This window comes from Chiloscyllium plagiosum, chromosome 28 (assembly GCF_004010195.1).
Source record: "Chiloscyllium plagiosum isolate BGI_BamShark_2017 chromosome 28, ASM401019v2, whole genome shotgun sequence".
Taxonomy (NCBI): Eukaryota; Metazoa; Chordata; class Chondrichthyes; order Orectolobiformes; family Hemiscylliidae; genus Chiloscyllium; species Chiloscyllium plagiosum.
In genome coordinates, this window is record NC_057737.1 from 1,784,749 (window position 1) to 1,793,508 (window position 8,760).

Sequence of the window (8,760 nt, forward strand, 5' to 3'; positions counted from 1 at the left end):
TGGGTGTGGGTCCATGTCTCCCCCTGGGGTGGGGGTCTCTCTCTCCCCCCTCCCCCTGGGGTGGGGCTCTCTCTCTCCCCCTCCCCGTGGGTGTGGGTCCATGTCTCTCTCCCCCTGGGGTGGGGGTCTCTCTCTCCCCCCTCCCCCTGGGGTGGGGCTCTCTCTCTCCCCCTCCCCGTGGGTGTGGGTCCATGTCTCCCCCTGGGGTGGGGGTCTCTCTCTCTCTCCCCCCTCCCCCTGGGGTGGGGGTCTCTCTCTCTCCCCCCCTCCCCCTGGGGTGGGGGTCTCTCTCTCCCCCTGGGGTGGGGGTCTCTCTCTCTCCCTCCTCCCCCCTGGGGTGGGGGTCTCTCTCTCTCTCCCCCCTCCCCCTCGGGTGGGGGTCTCTCTCTCTCCCCCCCTCCCCCTGGGGGGGTCTCTCTCTCTCTCTCCCCCTGGGGTGGGGCTCTCTCTGTCTCCCCCCGGGGTGGGGGTCTCTCTCTCCCCTCTCCCCGGGGTAGGGGTCTCTCTGACACTTGCCTTCAGAGCCTCTCCAATCTCCTGCCCTTCTCCAGGTTTGCGCAGCCGCAGCTCCATCAACAAAAGCGTCGCCGGGCAACCGCTGCCATGGTGGCCGCGTGACGTCATGGGCCGGCCTCACCCCACCAGCCAATAGCAGGCGGGGGCGGGGTCTGTCCACAGAAAGCGGCAATTTTGAATGTGACTCTTTCAGGTTTGGAGGAGCCAACAGCAGGTTATAGTCCAACAGGTTTATTTGGAAAGCACTAGGTTTCTGTGCACTGCCCCTTCATCAAGTGGTTGTGGAAAATAAGATTGTAAAAAGCAGAATGTATCGCAAAAGTTTATAGTGTGATGTAACTGAAATTATATCTTGAAAAAGACCTGGATTGTTTGTTTAGTCTGAATGGGCATGCTGGTTTCAGGTCCTTCATATGTAAATCTTTCTTAAAGCTACATTCTCAAGTGAACTTTTACAAGAGGTGTCATGTCGGCCCAGATAATGCATTGAAGGTGTGAGGTGCCCTGTGTGAGGATGTCTGTGCCCCAATGTTCAGACTGATTCTATTTCTAAAAAAGAGATTTGCAGAATCTGACATGGATTCACGCAATGTCTGAGCAAAATAAAATGTAATTCTGCAAGTACAAATTCACCCCACAAACTTATATCTGTACATGCCTGTGGGTGTGTGTGTGCGGGGTGGGGTGGGAGTATGAGTGTCTGTGAGAGAGTGCATGTATATGTCTGTGCGTGAGTGTGAGTGTAAAGGGATATAAGTCCGTGAGAGGGTGCATGTGTGAGTGCGGGAGTGTATGTGTGAGCATATGAGGGAGAGCTTGTGTATGAGAGAGGGTCTGCATGAGTGTATGGGTCTGTAGGAGTGTGTGTGTGTGTAGTGCAGTGGGGTCACCTATAGTGTGTTATGAACCCAAGGTCCTGGATCAGGCCATCCCCATGGGTACCGAACTTAGCTATCAGCCTCTGCTCGCCCACTTTGCATTGTTCAGATTAGAGTGGTACTGGAAAAGGACAGCAGGTCAGGCAACATCCAAGGAGCAGGAAAATCAACATTTCATTTCCTGAAGAAGGGCTCCTGCCCGAAATGTTGATTTTCCTGCTCAGATGCTGCCTGACCTGCTGTGCTTTTCCAGCACCATTCTAATCTTGACTCTGATTTTCAGCATCTGCAATCCTCACTTTCATCACTCTGTTTTGTTGCCTTTCCTGAAGTCTGCCTTGAAAGACGGTCACTCGAAGGTCTGAGATCGAATGTCCCGGACCGCTGAAGTGTTCTCCGACTGGGAGAGAACACTCCTGTCTGTTGATTGTTGTGTGGTGTCCACTCATCCATTGCCGTAGCCTCTGCTTGGTCTCGCCAATGTACCATGCCTCATGGCATCCTTGACTGCAGCATACGTGATAGACAGCATTGGCCGAGTCATGTGAGTTTGATGGGGGGATGAAACTCGTTGATATCACTGTGTAGGTGTTTCAGTGACTCCTCACCATGAACCTGTTCATGAAAAGGTTGGCATATTGGGGTGCAAATTTGGTATCCATGGCTGTTCCATGTGTCTGGATGAAGAACTGGTTGTCGAAGGTGAAAATGCTGTGGTCAAGGATAAAGCGGATGAGTTGTAGGATGGTGTTTGGAGACTGGCAGTTGTTGGTACTGAGTATTGAGTCTGTTGCCACAATGCCGTAATTGTGGGGGATGCTGGTGTAGAGTGCTGACATGTCCATTGTGATGAGGAATCTTCCCAGTTCGACTGGTCCATAACTCAGCACCCGAAGGTCGAAGATTGAATGTCGCGGCCGCTGAAGTGTTCTCCGACTGGGAGGGACCACTTCTGTCACGTCTTGCAGCATCTACCGTGACAAGGTTGTATGGTGTTGTCCTGCAAGCCGGGCAGTTTGTTGCAAACGATGATCTGTTTGAGTTTGGTGGTTGTTTAAAGATGAGAAGTGGAGGCGTGGGGAATGTCTTGGCGAGGTGCTCAACCTTTTTGATAATGTGTTGCAGGCTGCAAAGAATATAGGTAAAAATCACACAACACCAGGTTATAGTCCAACAGGTTTATTTGAAGGCACTAGCTTTCGGAGCGTTGCTCCTTCAAGAGGTGGTAAAGAGCATGGCGTAGTTTCTCAGCTCCTGGGAAGAACTGGACAATGAGGAATACCCTGTCGGTTGCAGCTCAAGTCTGTCTCCTGAGGAGTTCATTACGGTTTCTCGCTGTGATCTGTCGGAACTGGCGGTCGATGAGTTGATCATCGTACCCGCTCTTATGAGGGCATCCTTGAGTACTTCCAAGTACTCGTCACGTTCCTCCTCATCTGAACAGATCCTGTGTCTGAATAGGGCTTGTCCATAAGGGGTGGCTGTTTTAATATGTTTCGGGTAGAAGCTGGAGAAGTGTAGCATCATGAGATTATCTGTGGGTTTGCGGTAGAGTGAGGTGCTGAGGTGCCCATCCTTGATGGAGATGCATATTAGCAAGTTTTGAGAAGATTTGCAACTCAGGTTGAGGTTCTGTGTCCAAGAGACGCATGTGTCTAAGAATGAGACAGATACTAGAGAGTAGTCCGTGGTGAGTTTGATGGGGGGATGAAACTCATTGTTAGGTGTTAGGTGCTTCATTCAGAAGGAAATGGGTCTGGGTGGATTACTCTTTGGAGGGTCGGTGTGGACTGGTTGGGCTGAAGGGCCTGTTTCCACACTGTAGGGAATCTAATCTAAACCTCAAACAGATCATTGTTTGCAACAAACTGCCAGGCTTTCAGGACAACACCATAAAACCTTGTCACAGTGGATGCTGCAAGACGTGTCAGAGTGTCGACACGGATACCACCATTACACGTGGGGACCTCCCACCATGTACGTGGCAGGTACTCATGTCACTCAGCCAACGTTGTCTATCTCATATGCTGCAGGCAAGGATGCCCCAAGGCACAGTTCATTGGCGAGACTGAGCCAAGGCTATGGTAACGGATGAATGGACACCGCACAACAATCACCAGACAGGAGGGTTCCCTCCCAGTTGGGGAACACTTCAGCGGTCCAGGACATTTAATCTCAGACCATCAGATGACCGTCCTCCAAGACGGACTTCGGGACAGGCACCAACGCAAAGTGGCCAAGCAGAGGCTGATAGTCAAGTTCGGCACCCATGGGGATGGCCTCAACTGGGACCTTGGGTTCATGTCACACCACAGGTGACCCCACTACACGAGACACACACACACACTCCTACAAATATACATACACACTCCTACAGACATATACTCACAAGGGCTGCAGATGCTGGAAACCAGATTCTAGATGAGAGTGGTGCTGGAAAAGCACAGCAGTTCAGGCAGCATCCGAGGGGCAGGAAAATCGACGTTTCGGGCAAAAGCCCTTCATCAGGAATATTCAGGCTTTTGCCCGAAACGTTGATTTTCCTGCTTCACAGATGCTGCCTGAACTGCTGTTCTTTTCCAGCACCACTCTAATCTAGACATATACTCATGCAGACCCGCTCTCATACACAAGCTGTCTCTCATACACTCACATGCACACACGCACCCTCTCACAGACTTATACTCCTTTATGCTCACACTCACACACATACACACACTCTCTTACAGATATTCAAATCCTCCCTACCCCCCCCCCCCCCCCCCCCCCCCCACACACACACATATCAGTTTGTGGGGTGAATTTGTACTTGCAGAATTACATTTTAATTTGCTCAAAAACTGCATGAATCCATGTCAGATTCTGCAAATCCCATTTTTTAGATTAGAATCAGTCTGAACATTGGAGCGCAGACAGCCTCACACAGGGCAGCTCACACCTTCAACACATCTGGGCCAACATGGCTGCTTTGCTAAAGTTCACTTGATAAAGTAACTTTTAAAAAAAGTTCTGAGATTTACATATGAAAGAACTTGAAACTAACAATATCATTCTAAAAGATGAGAGACTTAACAAACAATCCAGGTCTTCTTCAATATATAATTTCAGTTACATCCCACTGTAAACTTTTACTATAAATTCTGTGTCTGACGATTTTATACTCCACAACCACCTGATGAAGGAGCAGCGCTCTGAAAGCGAGTGCTTCCAAATAAACCTGTTGGATGATAACCTGGTGTTGTGCGATTTTTTTTACTCTTAAAGGGACTGTGCCCCACAGCCAGTCATAGAGACACACAGCATAGAAACAGACCCTTCGGTCCCACTCATCCATTCTAATCAGGTTTCCTAAACTTACCTAGTCCCATTTGCCTGTGTTTGGCCCAAATCCCTCTAAACCTTTCTTTTCCAGGGACCTATCCAAATGTTGTAACTGTGCTTGCAACTACTTCTTCCTCTGGCAGTTCATTCCTTATACAAACCAGCCGTGGTGATGCCCCTCAGCCCATGTGCTGTTGGTATCCCAGTGTTGTTAGGGAGAAAGTTTGTGAAGGAACGATGATATATCTCCAAGTCAGGATGGTGAGAGGCTAGGCTGGGACCTTGCAGCTTCTGGCATTCCTATGTATCTGCTGCCCTTGTCCTTCAAGATGATAGTGGTTGTGGATTTGGACACTATTGTCTCAAGCACCTTGGCAATTTTCTGAAGCATAATCTTTTAATTGCTAATCTACTGTGTCAGTGGTGGAGTGACTGAATGTTTGTGGATGTAGTGCCCATTAAGCAGGATGCTTAGACCTTGATGGTGTTGAGCTTCTTGAGACTGTTGAAGCTGCCCCATTCAGGTAAAAGGGAAGTATTTGATTACACTCTGAATTGGTGCCTTGTACATGGTGGACAGGCTCTGGTGAGTCAAATGGTGAGTTACTACAGGATTCCATTCCTCTGACCTGCTCTTGTAGCCACTGTATTCATATAGCTAGAACTCCAGGCAATCTGCATTTGTATTGGTCCCTACCACAAGCTGTGGTTGCAAAGGATTCCACTTTCATCCATCTCCAATTTGAACTGATAAATGTTGGCTTCTTTGACTCCAGACGTAACTCTCCAAATCTACAACCTCCAAACAACTGTTGCTAATGTCCAAATTTCCACCAAGTTCCTTTCACTAATTCTCCTCTCTGTTCACTGGCTCCCAATCCACCAAGACCTTGATGGTAATATTCTTGTCCTTGTGTTTAAGTCCTTCAGTGACCTCTTCCATTTCTCTCCCTGTAATCTCCTCCAGCCCTGCTTCCCTCCGCAACCTCTGTCCTCCTCCAAACCCATTTCTGGAACATTCCCTGATTTCCATCTCTCCACTACTACAGTTTTTGCCTTCAGTTGTCTGGACCCTAAGCTTTGGAGTTCCCTCTCTCTCCTTTCTGCTGCTTCTGAAAACTCATTACTATCCTCCCTTCCCACCACACTTTATTTCAGATTACAAAGAACAATTTTGAATTGCTCAACTCGAAGATCAATTGGCAAGTCATAGATTGACACAGTCACTTTATGTTTCAACTGCTGAAAGCATTACCAGCTGTCAGTGTATCAGACATTGTGAGCAGGAAAACAATAGCTCTTCTCTTTTCCTCAGGTTTGCTGAACAATTCCATTTCACCCTTGGATTGAACTGTTACAACATTTGATTAAGTTTTGAAATTAATTTTAATCGATAGATGGCAATTTGAGCTAGAGGTAAGAAAGTTCCGGTTAATTTCATTTTTAAAAATTCCACAACAATTATAAATATATCTTGGTATATAACCAACCAGCAACAAATCCTCATCTGTGCTGAGTTAGCTGTTCAGAGCCAGATCATGAGTGGGTTCTATCTGGAGATTTTAAGGTCCTCTGAGGGGAATGATGATAATATTTATTACACACACATTGTGTCATACAAAACTTATCTAAATTTATCTATTACAACATTAATGCTTTGAACATATGGATTGAGTTCTCCACTGTTTCATTGTATTTATTGAGCTCACTCTACTCTGTGTTGTGGTATTTTGAATTATTATATGCCAAAAACTATTGAATCGCCTTGATCTTGATTATTCAACATTCCATAGAATTCTGACACAAATACAAACCATTCAGCCCAATTAGTCCATGCCAGTGTTTAGACTCCATACTCTAATGACCTGTATCACTGCAGTTTGCCTTCATCGTTGAAGATTTGGATCTTTCTTTCTGCTTTCTGCTCCAACAACTCCATGTGACTGCAGGTTTCACATTCTCAACACTGTCTGTGTAAAGAATTTCCTCCAAAATTGTTTATTTCATAGATTAGCGATGATCTTATATTTATACCGTCTCTTTCTAGACTCATCTATAATTGGAAACAATTCCATCTTTAAATACATCCATCAAACAGGTCCATCAAATACATCCATCTTAATAAGTCTATTTATACCTAGAGTCAAAAGGCTTCTTCCGGTGTTGTGGAAGTGTCCCTACTTCTGGATGAAGAGACCTGGGTTCAAATTTGACCTGCTCCAGAGATTATCGTAACATCTCTGAACAGCCTGCTCAGGCTTTCCTTAGCCTCTCTGATCTGTCATCATCCTGTAACTGTGTTCTACACTTTCTCCTGTGTTTCAAAATCCTTCTTTGCATTATGGAGACCAAATCAGTCCAACTTTTGTCTAACATTGTCTTCACTGCATTGTGCTTATTTAATCTTGTAAGGCAATGCTCACATAAAAACACACATTCACTGATGTATACATAAAAGGCCCTACAAACCAATGCAGCATTCACTGTCAATCTGTCTCATGGTGGTGTAATGGAATATCCAGGAAAGAATTGGTAACCTGACTGAAAACAGCATTGTGAATTTGAGGACAGGAAGACAAGATGGGAAATATTGGTCAAAACATAGGTTGATTGAAGACTGAAGAAATAACCTGTTCTGGAACAATGGTGCCTTGTTGTTTCAATGACTATAACATGTTTCCTTCATGTCAGCATTGGAAATTGATAAGGATGCTAGAGCTAACAGCCCAGAAAACTACTTGTGCTTCCTCAGGCATAACATTGAACTGGAACTAGGAGGAAGAACCTCAAAATAAGGGGGATCAGATTTAGGACTGAGTTGAGGATGAACTTCTTCACCCAAGTGGTTGCGAATCTGTTGAATTCCCTGCCCAGTGAACAGTTGAGCCTAATGTTTTTAAGGCAAAGATAGATGTTTTGAACAGCAAAGGAACTAAGGATTTTGGTGGGAGGGTCGGTGGGGTGGATCTGAGTCCATGAAAAGATCAGCCACGATCTTATGGAATGGCGGAGCAGGCTCGTTGGGTCAGATGATCTACTCCTGCTCCTATTTATGTTCTTAAAAGGGAGGGCAGAGAATATACACGTGTCAACAGTTTTGAACAGGACAGTAATGTAACTTTTTAAAAATTGAATGGGTTGAAACAGATATTGTCTTATTTGGCAAACAGTCAGAACAAGGAAAAGGTCTAAAAGTAACTCTCTGTTGCAGTGGGTAGAGCAGTTTGCTCTCCTGTTCCAAAGAAATGCGGGGAGATTTGTTGATAGATTGACCAGCTGATACAGATGCGAGCTTGTGGGACATTTAAACACCAGTGTCATTGTATTTGCTAATGCTTAGCAGTTTAATAAAGGTGTATCATATTTGGTGGAGCTAAATCAGTTGTTGAGCGGCATTGGCATCCAGGCCAGAGTCTTTAAATCTGGAGTTTTACACCCCTTCCAGCATATATTATACGAACTTGATGTATATTTTAACCCTGTTTTGTGTATGTATTTGCAGCCCAACTTGCTTATTCGTGTAACTTGCATTGTGCATATTATTGAACCTTACTGCATGGATGTATTTTTCAACTGAAATGTATATACTGTACTTTTCAATCTGCACTTTTATATTGTCTGCATCCTGCATTGTGTGTATGTTTGCACCACATATTGTGCAGATTTTACAAGCTGCTTCTGTGTTTCTTTGCTCTGACTATTGTGTGGGTTTAATAGTTTGTTGTTTACACGCTGCATTGTGTATATTTTCTGTGCTGTATACTGGTTCTATTTCCATGGTCATTGCTCTGGTCTCCTGCCTTGTTCCCATCAGCCAATCAACATGTCCAATCAACCCCCAGAGATGGACCAATCAGAAACACCCATTGTCCCAGACTAGCCAATTGCAGCAGCGATGCAAGCAGCAGCCAATCAGAGGGAGGTGATACTGACCAATAGCGGCGCGGCGCTCCCACCCGCCAAAAACGACCCGCATCCCATCCCAGAGACAGACCCTGAGGCACAACCCCCCCACCCCCACCCCGCCCACCCCCACCCCCCCACG

General features: G+C 46.1%; 1 protein-coding gene across 1 annotated transcript in view; it reads right to left on the minus strand.

Moving 5' to 3' along the window:
• The window catches only part of tekt1 (tektin 1), a 17,328-nt gene extending 16,737 nt beyond the window's left edge, over nucleotides 1–591 (minus strand). Inside the window, exon 1 of the mRNA XM_043718897.1 lies at nucleotides 517–591. The gene's annotated coding sequence lies outside the window, so the exon portion shown is untranslated. The remainder of the gene's footprint in view (nucleotides 1–516) is intronic.
• Nucleotides 592–8,760: the final 8,169 nt, after the last annotated feature.